The sequence below is a fragment of the Sebastes fasciatus genome, chromosome 21, assembly GCF_043250625.1.
Source record: "Sebastes fasciatus isolate fSebFas1 chromosome 21, fSebFas1.pri, whole genome shotgun sequence".
NCBI lineage: Eukaryota > Metazoa > Chordata > Actinopteri > Perciformes > Sebastidae > Sebastes > Sebastes fasciatus.
The window spans coordinates 16,765,993-16,784,718 of NC_133815.1; the positions used below are offsets into that span (position 1 = coordinate 16,765,993).

Here is an 18,726-nt window from a genome sequence, read left to right on the forward strand (position 1 = left end):
CGGGCTTTACCTGAGAGCAGCGAGAGAAGACAGGTCCAAAATCCTTTCATTTCCTTCGTAAACCACATGTCATGTTCTATATTAGGTGGATAAAGGACGTATGTGCCTTCATGTCTGCGCACCTTAGATCTGGCTGGAGATTTCCCCTCTCCCCTTTTTTCCCTTCTCCTTCCTCCGCTCTGTTTACTCTCCTACAGTCTCATCTCCACGTGTCTTGTTTTGTCTTTCTCCCTCTATTGCTTCTCTCTCCCTCCATCCTGCCCGGCTCTGTGCAGCGCCGGCCTCGGCCCATTCTTTGGGTAGCACAGGAAGTGAAACTGTAACACAGAGTTCACTGGTAATTGGCCACGGTCACGCTAACCAAACAGGAAGGAATCTGCAACTGATTAGAATTCTTCCTCCTGCAATAATAGTCGTCCCCCCCCCACCCCCACCCTCCGACCACCCTTCACCCCCCGCCCCCCACGAAATTAATTACATTCGGGGGTCTATTCCCACTATTGGTTTTCCTGTTTTGAAGCTGCATTATAAAAGGGACAAATCCCAAGACAACACAGCCGAGCTAGTTTTTCAATTACAGACAGACGGGCGAAGTCATAAAGGGCTGAGGAAGCACAGGCAGGCATCCATCTATCCGTCTCCTCATCCGGACAGCGAGCTACCGGCTGGTCAGAGCAGTCAGCAAGTCACAGACTGCTGAATAATCTCTTCGGGACTCACGCGCACACACACACGTAAATACATACAGACATACACGGACCTCAATGTTCAGAGGAAACTTTCTAAACAGATGTTCCCTATTTCTTAATACTAACTCTAATATTTTATTGGGGAAAACAGGTAATTTGACAATTTGCAAATCTTAGTTGTTCCTCCTCATTTCACCAGAGTTTTTCAAAATATAAGATACACAATATTTCATATGAAATAATAATGATATTTCCAATAATCGGTCTAGGGCTGCAACTAACAATTATTTTCATTGTTCATTAATTAGATTAATTTTCTCGATTAATCGATTAGTTGTTTGGTCTATAAAATGTCAGAAAATGGAGAAAAACGTTGATCAGTGTTTCCCAAAACCTGAGATGACGTCCTCAAATGTCTTGTTCTGTCCACAACTCAAAGATATTCAGTTTACCGTCATAGAGGAGTAAAGAAACCAGAAAATATTCACATTTAAGAAGCTAAAATCAGAATTTATTTTTATTTTTTTTTCTTCAAAAATGACTCAAAGCAATTAATTGATTATCAAAATAGTTGGCGATTAATTTAATAGTTGACACTAATCAATTAATCGCTCCAGCTCTAATTCGGTCTTATTGCTTCCAGGGCTCTTATTAGGGCTGCAACTAACTATTATTATCATTGTTGATTAATCTGTTGATTATTTTCTTGATGAATTGATTAGTTGTTTGGTCTATAAAATGTCAGAAAATGGTGAAAAATGTTGATCAGTGTTTCCCAAAACCTGAGACAACGTCTTCAAAATGTCTTGTTTTGTCCACAACTCAAAGATATTCAGTTTAATATCAAAGACGAGTAAAGAAACCAGAAAATATTCATATTTAAGAAGCTGGAATCAGAGAATTTGATTTTTTTTTCTTAAAACATTACTCAAACTGAGTAATCAATTATAAAAATAGTTGGCGATTAATTTAATAATTGACAACTTATCGATTAATCGTTGCACCTCTAATTCGGTCCTATTGTTTCCAGGGCTCTTACGTTTGTAGAATTTATTTCAACAAATCCCAAAAGATCATGAAGAGTTTTAATTATGTAAGAAAATTAGAAACATCACAGTTGGAGTTTTCACAGTCTGAGTTTACTCTAAAAGGTAAATCTGTTATCAATCACCTTCCTTCTTGAGACATTTAAACAACCATTCCCTTTGTATCTGTATCATTTATTATCTTAAAGACCATTTGTACTGCTGTTCTAAGACCTTTAAACAGTGAAGAACAAGGAAACCTGTAATGTGAATGAAAGAAAGTTTTGCATATTTTATTTTCCTTCTATACACCATGTAAGTTTGAAAACATATATGTACCGATACATTATGAATTGTATGTTAAACCATAACATGTGCGGTGGCAGCTGGCATCAGCACCACAGGAAACCATGGACTCAACCATTTAACGGTCCGCTTCTGCAGAAATGTTCAAAAAACAATCAGCTCGTGTGAATGCTGCCCACCTGAAATTGTTTTGATGTTGCATTTTTGAACAACTGTTGTTGCTTGATGTGACATATTCATTTCACAAACGAGGTTAAGCACACAACAGCAGCGGGGCGCCACGGTGCACATTGCGAACGTTTCAATACTGCGGCACCTTTCAAAATAAAATGAAAATAAAATCACAGAGATGCATTTTCATCTCATCTTCACAGAGAGACACGGAGAGCCAGGGCTGCTTCAAAAATAAATGAATGCCGAACAATGTTTTTGATGTCCTATATTTAAATTTGTACGGTTACTTACATTACTCCTACTTCCCTGGTCTTGGAACTAATCCGATTGATATGGAAATGGGGTGCTCTGTTTCATGACAGAGTTGGGGAGAGGGAGAGAGAGAGAGAGAATTCCCAGGTTCGCTCCTACTCAAAATGTGCTGAAAACAGATTTTCAGAATCCTTTGGCTTCATGGTATTGGTTATAGGGGATTACACAAACCACTTAAAGCTCGACAATGAGCTGCTCTTTTCAACCGGGAAAAAAAGTCCTTCATGCTGGACACATTCTCCACACTCGAGAGGTTAATCAGGAACAAATTAAGCAAATATTGTGATTGTGTCGGGCGCCATCAACACACATGAGATTATATATAATGAAACTAAGATTTGGGATTATAATTTTCTAGATTTGAGGCAAGTTAGTTTGTTTTCTGATAGAAAATTAGACATTGTAATATTGTTAAATGTCACAGGGGAATAGTTACAATTGTTATTTAGAGGCATAGACTGTTCCTGATAAAACAAATAGATGAATACAAAACTTGAGCAATGCGTGGCGAACAAAATTATACATGCAAACCCTTAATTTATTAAAGTAGTAACATGACTTGGAAATGATGATTAATTTCTGCATTTATTTACAGCCCTATCTAAACTATAATGATGTCCCAGATTGAATTAGTCAGAGTTGTTCACACTCAACCCTTTCATACTATAATAATAAAATTAAAAACAATAATTTAAAAAGTTCACACACCATCTTATCATATAATGGCAATTTTAATATAAAAAATAAATTCAATATAAATATTTAAATATGAAATATAAAAGTCAAAATGCATTTTTTTTATTTTACAGTATTTTACAAACATTTAATATCATATTTTATCATATTTAAAGTAGTATTTTTAAAATAAAGATATATTACTTTTCCATCTGTAAAAAATAACCCAAATAATGTTTTTTTTTATTAGTTTTTTTGGGTGAAATACCAACATAAACCCTTTATCAAACACATACAGGCTGAAGAAATAATTATCTTAATATGACTGACTGAGGTAAAAACAGTTTGTCATTTCTGTCAAACTAACAGCAGTCTACAGCAGCGTTTCCTGAAGCTCAATAACATAAATCACACATGTGGTATGCAGCTACTGCGACAGCACATTGAAACCAGCATCTCCGAGCTTCCTGCTACCCGGGCAAATCCTTATCTGCTGCGAACTCTTCTTTTTTTTATTATCTTAAACAGCATTTAAAATCATCACTTACCAATTCCCCTTCTTTAGCTGAACAGCCATTCAAGCGTGTGTTGTCTGTCATTGGGGTTGAAAATTGGGGGAATGGGCTGGAAATTGGAACCACCGAGGATGCCGTCCTAGAAAAAGAGGAAATCAAAGTTAAATGAGATCATGCATGCCAAGAGAATGTTTAACCAAAGGGCAAAAAGGAAGCCGGAGATAACAGAGAAGAGAAAACCACTTAATGTTGTGTTACTGCAGTCTGTTTGGAGTCGCGCATGCTTGTGTGTGTGTTGGAGGGGAGAGAGGGGGTGTTACTTGTCAATACACATTTAAACTGTCATTTCATGCATCTGTAAATGCATACAGTATGTGTGCAACTGCATGTGTAAATGTACACATTTCAAGTAAATAAATGACAACGCTTACGATGATTTATGAGATCAAGAATGTGTGTGTGTGTGCATGTGAGCTTTTATAGCCACACAGGAATGTGATAGCAGAGTGTGTGCATGTGCAGGTGTGTGTAAAGGTGAGGACGGGCCTAGAAAAAAGTTCATCCCGTGATGCAGATGTTTGAAGTGGCGCACCAAGAACGATTAATCTGTGATTGTACGGAGCCCCAGTGATGCAGATTTCTTATGACAGGTTCACTTCAAAAGACTGAAATGCTGCCCCACCCATGATAGACAGGCAGAAGCTTTGTTTGAACATGAGAGGACATCGGAGCGTAAGGAGCACAGAGGGAGATGGAGGTGGGAAGCATTCCTAACCTGTGTCTGGGAAAACCATGCATCACTTTTATAAACTATAAAGGCAAAAAAAAAATGTCATGCACTGGTCAATTCAGAGATATTGGGCAATTTTGCTTCAATAATATGTCTTCTTTCAGACTAGAGGAAAGAAAACATCCAAAAAACATATTTAGGCGTTTATTTAACTACTATATCGCGTCAGTAAATTTCTCCTAAATTCACCAAAGGTTAGCATTAGACACGTTTGCATATTTAAACATCAAATTTCAAAAACTTGTTATACAAAAAAATAATTGTCTTGATGCAATAAATCAACTGGGCAAGTTTCATAGTGATATTTATTAGTTAAAATTAGGGCTATCAATCGGTTAAAATATTTAATCGCGATTAATCACGATTGTCCATCACACATTTTTTATCTGTTCAAAATGTACCTTAAAGGGAAATTTTTCAAGTATTTAATACTCTTATCAACATGGGAGTGGGCAAATATGCTTGCTTTATGCAAATGTATGTATATATTTATTATTGGAAATCAATTAACAACACAAAACAATGACAAATATTGTCCAGAAACCCTCACAGGTAGTGCCTTTAGCATACAAAATATGCTCAAATCATAACATGACAAACTCAAGCCCAACGGGCAACAACAGCTGTCAGTGTGTCAGTGTGCTGACTTGACTATGACTTGTCCCAAACTGCATGTGATTTTCATAAAGTGGGCATGTCTGTCACATATCTTAAGGTCAGAGGTCAAGGGACCCCTTTGAAAATGGCCATGACTGTTTTTCCTTGCCAAAATTTAGCGTACATTTGGAGCGTTATTTAACCATATTTGCCGATAAGAAAGCATGACACGGTTGGTACCAATGGATTCATTTAGTTTCGTAGTTTCATAGGATATCAGTACCTTCACTCTAGCTTGAAAATTGAGACCACTACAACCTCGAGTGCGTTAATACCTTAATGAAATTAGTGGCATAAAAACAAATATGCGTTAATGCGTTATTATATCTATCCACTAGTGTCCCTTAATAAAACATAATTAGCAATAAACTGTGTAACAAAAAAATAGAGGACACACTTGTGTGAATGTCTGCCATCAAAAGATAACAAAGGAAGCAATGAAACCGCTTCACTAAAAATCACAGATTATCTGACGTTTGATTAAAATCACGTTTATCACAAGAGCTGTGAATAATCCACAACACCGGCCTCTCAGTTGACATCTAATCTGTGCATTTTGTTTTGCCTTCTTCACTGATGGAATCACCGTGTGAGTTGTCCGTGACAGACGGGCTGGAATGAAGCATGTCTGGATTATGTTTATTCAATTTAACTGAGCATTTATCCTCCCAGGTATTGTTGCCAGTGTGTGTGTAAGCTAAGGAAGCAGAGGGAGGGAGGGAGGGAGAGAGAGAGGGATGACAGGAGCAAAGTTTCCAGTTCATGAGTTGAGGTGAGAGTGCACTGAGAGGGAAACATGCAGCCAGCCTGCACATGTCAAGGTCAGGAGACTTCCAAGGAATGAAGGGAGAGGTAGAGACAGACAGACAGATAGAGATCTGGTTCTCATGGGCCTTGATGTCGCTCTGATGTGTTTCGCAACAAAAGATCTGAGTCACAAAACCACCAACGAATCATTTAAAGCATTTTAACACCACATAAATAAAGTATAATTAATTTTTTTTCACATAGATAGTGCATTTGCTGATTGATATTGTCCATAACTTTCATTTTTATGTGATGTTGCTTTTCCAAATAGATTTTTTATAAACTCAGAGAACCCACCTTAAGGTTTTCAAAAAAAACATGACAATTTTACACCGGGTGATGTCATGTGAACAGAATACCTGTGGGTGGGTGCCATCTTTTCACTGAATCATTTGGCTTTATTTCTTAATTCTCATTGCCATGAAACACTTCAGAAAGAATATCAACCCAGAAGCGATATTTTCTGCAAGCAAAAACTAGTTCAAAGACATTTCTTTCTCACACACACACACACACACATCCCCCACCCCCCCAATCCTCAACTTACTGTCCTGGCATCTCGTCAATTTGCGATTTGCAATGACTTTTACAAGATTCTTTCCTGACTTTGTAGCAACACCGAAGCCCCCCCCCGGGGCCAGCTGGTCATATAATTATTATGTGCAGGATATGATAAGCATGTTTTAAAAGTGAAAATTAGGTTTAATTGTGGTGTACGGTTGCAATGTGAGCGTGAAATCACTAACGTCAAACTTATGACACTTTTGCATTATTTAAACAATTTGGGATGGCTAATTTACGTTATGACTCGTGTTGTTTCAACGTAACGGGATGGATGAGGTTCATATTCTGGACCGTTTTTTTAATTTTTTCTTAGGTACATTGGGTACATATTTATTGTTTATCTTTTTTTCCCTAGTTTGGTTTGTTTTTGCTTTTTTTCTGTTTTTGTTTTGTATTGTTTATTTGTTTCTTTATGTATGCCCTGTGTTATCTATAGCTGAAAGATAAAAAAAATTTATACAAAAATTGTGTCAAGATGTTTAAATAACAGAAAGGAAATGTATCAGCAATATGTACTGACAAAATAAAGTATATTTATAAAAAGTAAAAATAATAATGATTATTAAAACATAAAAACTTCTGGACCTTTTATAAAAATATTTTGGATAGGTATATATTTATTTATTTATTCATTTTTGATTATTATTTATTTTATTTTATTTTCCCTCATACTGACATAATAATGTATTTTAAAAAATTCTGGGCCTTTTTTATTTTTTTCTCTTAGGTACATTAGGTACATATTTATTTTATTTTTCCTCATGCTGACATGATAAAGTATAAAAAAGAGGTATATTCTCTATCTTCTTACATTATTACATGTGTCAAACTAAGTGAAAATGAGAAGCATATTCCGAACAAATGGCTGATATTTGATTTGATTATTTCTAGTGATAACGTAAACTTATAAGGGGCTTTTCCTTATACGCAAACCCCAGATCCTCAACCTAGCTCGCACACAGAAACTCCCTGTGTTTAATGCATCGCTGACACATAAAAATAAAAAGCTCCGGGTTTCACCTCGCACCTTAAAGTCCCTGACTTGTACATCAGCGCAAATCAGAAAACCATGGCCATAGAACGGGAAATAGAAACAAACGTGCGAGGCGTCCTCGGAGTAACCAAAAACAACTGCGAGTCCAATTTCCTCCTTTGTCACTTTTTGTAGCATTACACTCAACTGGGGAGCGAGCCGAGAAAAGAAAGTGTTGTCGGCCTGCCTAAAACACTGGCAGCTCTCCTGCCCGTGTGTGAAGCTGACATCCAGTTTCCTGAGTGAAGTCATTTCCTCAGTAGACGTTTTGCACAAACACAAGACTAATATCCACGGAGGGAGGGAGGGGGGTGGGGGGGTGCAGGGGCGCTCGTCTTGAAGGAAAGGGCTGACGGCAAACATTCACCTTTAAATTTAATTTCACCCTTTCATCGTCGAGCACAGATAAGAGATTCACTAGCCACGGCTAACTGGGGAAATATTATGATAAATGGACTTTTATTAGTATTTCCCCCCATTATTCATGACAATAACAATACAATGTCCTCTGATGGTAATGGTGCATGTGTGCGGATGCATCACTGGCAAAGGCAGGGGTACTTATTATGGAAACAGCGCTGTGATGAATGTGTTGGAGCAACTCAAACTTAATCTAAACTGCATTACATGTTGTTTTGAATATACCTCCCTGATATGCCTATCTTTAATGTACTATCAAGTGCAGGCAGCAGAATTGCTTTAGTCTCAAAATTCAGAGCGGCGGAGAGAGAAAAGAGAGAGAGAGAGGCTTTAAAATACTGTCTGTGAGAAATGCAAAATTTATGAATACCCCCCTCACATCTCAGCTTGATTTATGTGAAATAATAATACACTATTTAATGCTTAAACATAGCTAGGAGCGATCCCTGGCTATCAAGATGTACAATGGAGTAATGGGGCTGGAAGACAAATCACCTTGTGGACTTGTGATGCTTATTTAAAGGTGCTCAGGCAGATATATTAAACTATATGTAATTGTACACTAACTCTGTGCTGTAGGCAGAGGCGGCAAACACAGGAGGAGGCCAGTCATGATGCAGATGGAGTGGTGTAATCAATTTGACTCAAGCATCAGCATCCGCGGCGGAGGAGAGGAGGGAGAGGGTGGGAGGAGGCGAGGGGAGCCTCTTCGATCTGCTATCTTGTCATCTTATTTAGGTTTTTGTCTTCATTCCTGCATCCCTCTATACTTTTAAACTGTGTCGAAAAACTTTGACAGTGAAATACGTTAAAGGGTGGATCCATTATTTTGAGGTTTTTATATCATACTGTAGCTTCCCAGTGCTGTTCCTTATGTATTCAACATTAACATTTTAGTCGAAGAACATATGTTTTAGCATCAAAAAGCTGTTTTCCCAAGCCCTTCTAAAAACTTTTTTTCCCACGTGACCTGACGTTGGTTTCTGCATGATGACGCTGCTACGTATACAGTACACATACATCCTTATAGTCAGTGTATTAATATGTAGATGGCGGTCAGCATGCTCCTAGCTTGGAGAAGCAGACAGGAGCACCGGCATGGAAGCTAAGCAATGTACCGCTGTGGACACCACGATAGTTCGGATCCGAAAAACACACAATAACACTAACTAACTAACCGATCAATGCAGCTACAGACCAGCAACTCCCATGTTCTGCGAGGTAAAATTACTGTTTTTGTGAATGGCGTCTGGTCTGGTCTGGAAGACCACGATATAACGGCTTCATAACCTGTCAGAAAGGTCTGTCTGATGGCAAGGTAATACGGACTAAAATACGTTTTTCTGCTGCTCCCGTCCACAGCCGCTTTACCTCGCCATCAGACAGCCCTTTCGGATGGGTAACTGAAAACGTTATATAGCTTTCTTCAAAGCCACCAGACTCCATTCACAAAAACAGCGATTTTACATCTCAGAACACGAGTATACATACAACCCAACTTCAAAAAATCTGAACTAACCCTTTCAGTTATTTCTATAAACTCTATATAAGAAGTGGACGTAGTCACAGTGACATTACCCATCGGTTTGTGGACTACGGTTTTGAAGCCTTGAGTTCGGCATTTTGGTCGTTGCCATCTTGTTTTTTTGTAACCAGAAATGGGACCATAGTTTACGAAATGAACATCATGCTGTATTGAAGAAGACTTGAAACTAGCGATTGAGACCATAAACTCATGTTTACAATGTTTACTGAGGTAATAAATCAAGTGAGAAGTAGGGTCATTTTCTCATAGACTTCTATACGATCAGACTTCTTTTTGCAACCAGAGGAGTCGCCCCCTGCTGGCTATTTGAAAGAATGCAAGTTTAAGGCACTTCAACATTGGCTTTGCTTTTCAGAGCCGGAGGTTGCCGCCTGGCTATTTCCAAACTTTAACACAGCTAACGTTGACTCAGCTAGATGCTAGCGTTCACATTCTTCATAACCTTATTAATTAGCTTATATTGATAAACTACATCACTGCTTTTTGCTAACAGCTCAGTCGTCGTTTTCATTTGAAGAAAAAGGCAATAGAATGCAGTTGGACCCGCCCTTTCAATAAAACCTCTACAGGATGAAAGAAAAAAGATATGCTTTGTGCATGAACACTGAGTAAAAAAGTCACATGAATCTGGTTGACAAGTAAATTCTCAGGAACTCCAGCTTGTGTGTGCCTATTTTAAGATGTGGCACGAGGTGTGTCGGCTCTAAAAGAAGAGGACCATGTTCAAACAGAGCCAGTGGTCACACGGGTCGTGATTTATGATTCACTGATTGCCTCATTTAATTAAAGTAAATGGCAAAGCCAAAGCGAGGCCAAATTGTCCTGATCTGATGAATTGGCCGCCGTTTTACCACCAAAAGCAGGTAGGGTAAATAAACAGGGTAATTACAATGGTAAATGAAGCCTCTGTGAGTGAGCCCTGTGGGCTGTGGGCGGCTCACCCAGGATGTACTGAAGAAGTGAACAACAGGCGTTCCCGTAACTTTCTTTTATCATCTTCCCTCTGTCTCTGAAGCCCGGCCATGCCAAGAAAAACACACAGACACCTACGAGACGCACTCTCACTCACATATTCAGTGACACACAAACCGCAAGCTCTCCTCCCCCCCCCCATCCCGGTGCGTTCGTGTACAATTATAGCTACGGTGATCCACAGGTGTTGAATTCTTCTGGCAAGCCATAAAACATGATATGCATGATTTGTGCAGTCAGCCAGGTCTGTAATTTCATTCTCCTTTTCTTTCATTTTCCCCTTCCTGGGCCACACGATCCATTTTCCTGCTTTATGAGAGCGCAGACACCCAGAGAGACTTTCAGGATGATTACATGCCCCCCGTGCCATGGGGGGTCTGAGGAGCCAACACGCCAGCCCTAAAAGCCGTGTCAAACCTGGGTGAAAACATCTATTTGAATAAAGGTTTGGAAATATTTGAACGGCTCAGGGTGCGCGTCATTTATCCTGCAGATCCTCAAGTGAAACTATCAACTTCTAATACATTTTGATCCACAAGTATCAAAAAATATGTATTTTGCCTACTGATTTAAGATGAAGACACAAGCCCCTCGTGGTGAGCGTTGAGTTTCTTGCAAAATAAATCAAGCGCACCTCACATGGCTCATGTATTTAAGGCGATATTCATATACACGCACAGTGGGGCCTGATGTCACAGCACGTGGGTCGGTCTGTTGGCAGAGGACTGTGATGTCCTCCAGGGGAAACTAAACAAACTCTGTCTGCCACTTTCACAGTGCTGCCTAAACGTGATCAGGGTGAGAGGTAGGTCCTCTCACACTCACACACACACACACACACATACACACACACACACTCCCTGGGTTATATTTTCACACTCCTACAGTATAAACGCCACAGGAGGAAAACTAAAAATTGAGTTTGTACATATTAAAACTGAGTCATTATTATAATCTGATCCCAGTTTCACATAAGCGCATTTCTAATATTACTCTGAGATTTACCATGGCTTGCCATTATCATAAATATAATGTTAATATCTATGTAAATAACTGCCTCTCGTGGATTTAAGATGAGGCCATGTGAGTAATCGGGTGCATAAGGATAAATGCATGTGAAAAGCAAGAAGCAGGAATTTTGCATACAGCACAATTTGTTGTTTTTCGCAACAGAGAGAACTCCTCCAGCTTCAATCCATAAGTAAATAATATTCAGACAGCATTAATCCTGGCGTGTGATTGACATTTCATATCTGTGACAATACTCCAAATAATTAAAAACAGAAATCTTGAAAGGTAATAGCTTCTCAAATCCATTAAGTAGTTAAAGGTTATGAGGGGAAAAAAACACAGGATTATTGCTCACAGCAAAACTCCTAATTAAATGAGACTACGTAATTTGTTTCTCAATCCCTTTTCTCTTGGTAAGCACGGCGCAGGTTAAATGAATGGGCAATGAAACATGTGTGTCATTTACCGTCACTCTGAGGAGACAACAACCAATCTTTCACCCCCCACCACACACACACACACACACACACATTTTCTGTCTATATGTATTAGTGCAAAAGCGAGTATGGTAGATTGGATAAGCAGACACACAATTCCTGTTAAATTGTTTGTTTAATTACTTTTTCTTTGCGTTTCTTGTGAGCACACTTTGCAAAGAGAGATGCTTCCCCCTCCTGGCTGCTCATAAGAAAGCCAAAGAACTCCCCGGTCTCCTGTGTCTGCCCTCAGTGCCACCTATGCACTCTGCTGTTACTGCTTATGACCTGCCTCTGTGTGTGTGGATACACTTGCTTAACACAAGTCTATGTGGGTGTGTGAATGCAAGCATCTTCATTTGCAAAAACATTAGCAGTCCACTCGGTGCAGTTGGTTGGCTTTTAGTTCACTGTTAAGTTTGTGTTTGTACTGAGGCTTTCGTGATTCCTCATTTGACTTCTGGATTAAGAGACATTATAGTATTATAATGTATTAATGAAATTGAATGTATGTAATTCCTGTCTCTCACCCTGTGTTTCCTGTTTGTATTCTAATTCCAAATAATGGCAAAAATGTAAAAAAATAAATAATTTTAAAAAAGTATAGCTTTGAATCCTGAGAGAATAATTTCTAACGAGGAGAGGCTGTTCATTACATGTACTTAATGTATGTATTATATAGTGTCACTATGTATAGCTATGGTACTGATAAGACACAGCTTAATGGGTGAGCCATTATTGGCTGTCAAACTATGAGGCATAGAGCAACAGTGCAATGCTTGAACTTGCTTTCGTGATGGGAAAAAACTCTTTGATTTTCATACAAACTGAATACTTGTAACTAAAATTCTTCTTCTTACTTGTAGAAAATATATCGAGGGGGTGGAAAAGGGATTAAAAACTGGCTGCAACTAACTATTAGGGATGTACCAATCCGACTTTTTCAGTCCCAATACCAATATTTGGGCTTTGGATATCGGCCGATACAGAGTACCGATCCGATACCAGTGTATAATACATAAGATGTATCATTCTTGTATGTGCGAGATGTTACACAATGCACATAACAACTTCCCAAAGCTAAAGTTGACATATTCAAACAGCTTGTTTTGTCCAAAACTCAAAGTTAATCAGTTTAACATCATAGAAGACTAAGGAAAGAAGCAAATATTCACATTTGAAGTGCAGGAGCCAATGCAGATTTTGCTTAAGAAATTACCTAAATGTCAGTTCCATTATCAAAAGTATTGCCCGTTCCTTTACTGTCAATTGACTAACCAATTACCCGACTCATCCTTACAGCTCTAACAAAAAACGTGGGAACCAGGGTTTAATTAATTCACTTTCAATTCAGCAAATACAGGAAATAGAGTTCCAGAAAAATGTTCTTATAAGGCTGCTAGTATCATAACTGCAGTGCAATGGACTGTTTACTGGATGTAAATTGACCCTGATACGAAACCCTCCTCTGCTGGTGAAGGCACATTAAATGGCGAATCTAAGAGGTCCGACCCGCCGTGCACCTCTTGCCCTCTGACGACAGGGAACAGATGATCTGAATTTCAAACGTCCACAGCCACCGCGAGCCGGTCTGTGTCTGCTCTCTGGTCACTGGCGGAGAGGATAGAGGATGGAGGGGAAAATGAGGAGGTGGAGGAGGAGGAGGAGGAGGAGGAGGAGGAGGGAAGGGCGTGAGACGAGGGGGGAAAGAAAAATGTAAGAGCAGCGAGCCTAGCAGATCAAAGAAAATAACATGGGAGAGGATATGAGCGCTTTGAGAAGTAATATAGCCGAGATAGCATCTGTTTTCCGTAGCATGCAGGAGGCTTGAGACGAGCCCAGGAAAAAGACAACGCAGAGCGGGTGCACTTTAGCCGCGGATAAGACCAAACACAAATGGGTTATTAAGAAGCCCTCAATGTAATATCTGGCTGACATTAAAGTGTCTCCTTTTGAAATGATCCACTGCTGGGGATAGGGGGCTTTTTATGATACTAATATTGAATAAATAATATGAAGGATCATTATAAGGGAGTGGGTGTTTATATTAAAGAAGGAAAAGCAGTAATGTTATCACTAGGGCCTCGCTGGACAGTTTACTAAACCCCAAGAAGTCCTGTTCTCTAAGCTCCAAAACAAACATTTTACACGCCTGTTGAGGATTAGAATAGTCTCATCTCTACACTAAGCAGAATTTAAACGGGTTCTAATGAAAAGCAAATGGAGGTGATGGCTAAAACCTTTATATTATGTGCTTCATTGGCCTTGGTTGATCATACAAGATTTTATCAGTAGACAACGTATTCTCATACGGTTCGTAAGATGTCTTAAGAAAAGTTATTCCTCATTTTTTGTGCATTTTCCTACGAATGTCCAGCATCAATTTCTGCTCAGTCTTTTCAAGATAAACTTCCGTGTTCACAGGAAACAACTTCATTAGGTTTAGGCAACAAAACTACTTACTTAAGTTTAGGAAAAGATCGATTTGATTAGGTTTAGGCAACAAAACTACTTACTTAAGTTTAGGAAAAGATCGATTTGATTAGGTTTAGGCAACAAAAGTACTTAAGTTTAGGAAAAGATCGACTTGGTTAGGTATAGGGAACAAAACTACTTGCTTAAGTTTAGGAAAAGATCAACTTGGTTAGGTTTAGGCAACAAAACTACTTAGTTAAGTTTAGGAAAATATTGACTTGGTTAGGTAAAGGTAAGAAAACTACTTAGCTAGGTTTAGGCAACAAAACTACTTAGTTAGGTTTAGGAAAGATCAGACTTAGTTACACCACACCGGAAGTGGTTATGCGACACCAGACGTGGCGTGACTTAAAGTACGGAAGTTGCGTGACAAAAAATACTTAGTTAGGTTTAGGAAAAGATCGTACTTTGGGTTAAAATAACTACAGAAGTGGTATAACGTAAGTTCAGAAGTTACGTGACAAACAAATCAAAGTTGACTTCTGGTTTCACACGGGGTACGAACATTGGTCTCCTGGGCGAAAGTCTGGTGTTTTTTGACCCACCCATCCACCCCGACGTCCTCCTTACATGGCGTTTGCTGCTCTTTATACTGCCTTGTTCAAAAGTACGTGGATTACATACGAACTGATTTTGTGGGATATATACTAATTACAGTGCATTACTTTTTGTAAGTATAGCTAAGAACGGTGTATGAGAACATCCAGCATCAGACATTTTAACCCTGTTTGAAAGAAAACTGAAAAATCGACATCCTCCTTCATTTTATTTTCCTAAACAGATATTTTGTTTTACGCATGACTGAGTGTAAACTCACCAAATGCTAAAATCTGAGACACAAACTTGGTGCAGGACACTCACCCAGTTGTCTATTTTCATTTCTACGGTCCATATAGTATATCAAAACCATTCATAGGTCGCGCTCCCATATGAGCCTCCTGAAGATTGAATAATGTCCTTCCTGATCCGCACTGCAAGAGGCCATATTGGATCCAGATTTCACTGGTTCAAAAGTCATTTCATTCCCCTTCATTTCTCCCCCTCTCCCTCTCTCTCTCTCTCTCTGCTTTATTTCTCTCCGTCTCTCCCAAGCCTTCCCTCTGCCTGCTTTATTTATTGCAGGTCCAGTGGTGTGGTACAAAGCCATTACCCGCGCATATGTACCTTTTTGAATAATCAATAAATAATTATTTTATTATTTAATAGGATCGTATGGGGAAAGGAAATGGGTTTTATTACATAAATCCATCACGCGTGATGAATGGGTACACTTGTAAAGTTGGACGGGGGAGATGGAGAGAGCGGTTTCGGACGGGCCTGCGCCTGCGCTCAACTGCAGTGAGCACTTTCTCTATAGCCAGGTTGTAAATATGACATTTTTGTCTCTTTGGGACTGTCAATTGGAGTGCAGGGGGAATGAGGGGAAGGGGATTGTAAATTCAGAGAGATTAATTAACCTTTTACATTTGCGATTCAGCCCTGCATCTTTTTTTCCTGTATACTGTGACCCCTATGAGCAGAGGGGTGAGAGACCTGGCCGTAGACGGCCCACGGAGTGCAGACGACGTCTCATTCCAAATGAGTTATTAACAGAATTTTTTGAATAGATGGAAAAATTGTAGCCTGGCCATTTAGTGTCATAAAGGCCGGGTTGGCGAGGCGGCAGGGGCCTCCCAGGGACAGGAGGCAATACCATTACAATCAAATCTGAGATGGAAGAGGGATTGAGCTGTCCATTCTGAATTTTTATATTGTCAGAGGGGCCGGGGAGGAAATAATGCCATCCTGGAGTGTATTAACCTCTGGCTGGGGAAAGAGGACAGGGGGAGAGAGAGAGAGAGAGAGAGAGAGAGAGAGAAACAAGGCAGGCAGAGGGAGGGATCAGAGATTGGACAGCAGGGAGAAAGGAAAGCTAGAAGAGGGAAGAGAGGAATGAAGGGGCAAAACAGAGTTTCATGCCTTATGCTGGGAAAGCCAAAGAGGGAGAGACAGGGATATGAGATGGCCAGCACAGAAGAAGGGAGAGTATAGGAATAATGCAATAAGGATGTAGGTGGCGAAAAGCATATGGTCATAGGAGGAGAGTTGATGGGAAAGGCAGAGAGAGAAGAAGAGGAAGAAGTCTGGAAGTCTCTACACTTTTTTCATTTCATTATGAAAAATGAATATGGCTGTGGCTTCATACAAATACATTTTAGGTGCAAGACGTGCTGAGTTTGAGTAGTACGTAGCAATACCACAATGTAAAAATACTCCATTACTAAAAAGTGTAAAAGTACAGACATGTTAGCAGCAAAATGTACTATAAAAGCAAAAATGACCACTGTCCGACTTTCCTAATCTACCAAGCATTCAAGCATGTTACAACACATGCCAACATTCACCTACCAGGTGCCAACCTGCTCATCAGGAGCAGTTAGGGAGGAGCCGGCAATACTCTGGAGGAGCCGGGGATCAAACCAGAAACCTTCCGATTACTAGAGGACCGCTCTTCCTCCTGAGCCATGCTACCCCGATATATATATATATGGTCAGTGTTACTGATGAACACTGAGTGTAACTGATAACTAGGGATCGCCTGATTATCGGCCGTGATATTCAGCATTTTTACAATTATCAGAATCATTATTTTTTTGATCCGATAGCCGATAAAATAAATTAATTTTAAAATGTGCTACTTTGTCTCTGATGCAGCCGCACTACTCCATAGCTTCACTCAATGTCCCGCCCTCAGCATTATCTGATTACACGTCACAAATATTAGACTAGTGGGGGAGGAAGTGAGATGCCACATGGATGCAGGCCAGAAACTAGATTATCATTTATAAAAATGCAGCAATGAGGATACAGACATTTCACACCAGACAAATATAACTCAGACCTACCAATGGGAATTCAACCCGCGTTAGACCTGTTCATATGAGTCAGCTGTCACGGGTAGTAGACAATCCAGTCTGCAGTGAAGTTCATACACTTCACTGGTGAACAAGAGAAATGTACAATTGGGCTTTATCAAAGAAAGTTTTTGTATCATGTCTACACTTGTGTCCATGTTCTAAAAGTGCAGTATGGGAGTGTTACACTCAACCAAGGCAGTCTGCAGTACATGCAAAGAAGGTGGGATGAGCAATGGATCTTTTTTTCAAGATAATGTTGAAAAGTTATCTTTTGCTGCATTGAATTAAACATATGCTTAAAGGCATTTAAACAAAGTTTTGTGTTGGAGTTTGTGTTATTCCAAATTTTGACACTAGGATTTTCACTTTTATGTGCATTGGTTCCAAAATATCGGTTATCGGTCTCATTGATTACTAATAATTAGCATCAGCCCTGGGGGAAAAAAACACATCGGTCAATACCTACTGATAACTTACTGAACATGTAAACAGTGGGAGCTAATATCATATATATAGGCTACATTTTGGTGATTTAATGTATGACAAGGCGCCTAAAAACTGATCATGATTTTTTTTTTTTGCCATATCTTAATCTGCAAACTACTAAGGTTGTCAAAAAAGTATAAAAAGTATAAAATGTCCCTCTTAAATCTTGTAGAATATAAGTAGCATAAAGTTGAAATACTTGAGTAAATAAGTGACTCAAAATTGTAGTTACTTTATACCACTGGAGACTGTCTTCAGGCTTCTGATTTTTAGGTTATGCAGGTCTGAGGTTAAACTGTTAATTTGACTGTCCATTAAATGGGCTTTTTTTTAATTTTTTTTAATGGAAATTGTACATAGTCCATAAATTAATATTCTCCAATACATATTTGCTGGAAAGAAATGCATGCTTGAAGAAGCCTATCACAGAAGGGAACTATGGTATGCTGCTAAACTGGACAAGCTGGCAAAACTTGCATGTGTTTAGGTGCACCTTGTGGTGGGAAACAGACAGCAGACTCACCTTAACTCAAGATGGACTCTTCAAAACAGGTAATACATGCAGCCTGTGCCTGTTTAACTTTAACTAAAAGCATGCACTCGTTTTCTGAACTTCCCATTCCACTGTTCATGGTACAAGCTAATGCAATTTTACATATTAAAACCGAATTTAAAACTGGGCTGGATGATGTGCAGTGAGCACTGCTCCCAGTAGACCACTTACACACCAAAAAAAAGACAATAACATGATATTTTCAGGTGGAATTTCATTCATTTCTTTCATTCTCACTGTGCAATATCATTTTCCACTTGTGCAATTGTGTTAATAGTCTGTTTATTGTAAATACTGTATATACTGCTCCTATTTTTACACTTTGTTTAGCTCTTTTTTTTTT

The 18,726-nt window shown here is 39.1% G+C and overlaps 1 long non-coding RNA gene across 3 annotated transcripts in view; it reads right to left on the reverse strand.

Annotated features, from left to right (window-relative positions):
• LOC141759536 (uncharacterized) overlaps positions 1-18,726 on the reverse strand; it is a 140,423-nt gene that overhangs the window by 120,938 nt on the left and 759 nt on the right. For 2 of the 3 annotated variants that reach the window (XR_012592137.1, XR_012592136.1), the window contains exon 2: positions 3,730-3,835. This is a non-coding gene — a long non-coding RNA (uncharacterized LOC141759536). Of the gene's footprint in view, positions 1-3,729; positions 3,836-18,353; positions 18,484-18,726 lie in introns of those variants that run through there. The other variant, XR_012592138.1, reaches the window with a different exon arrangement.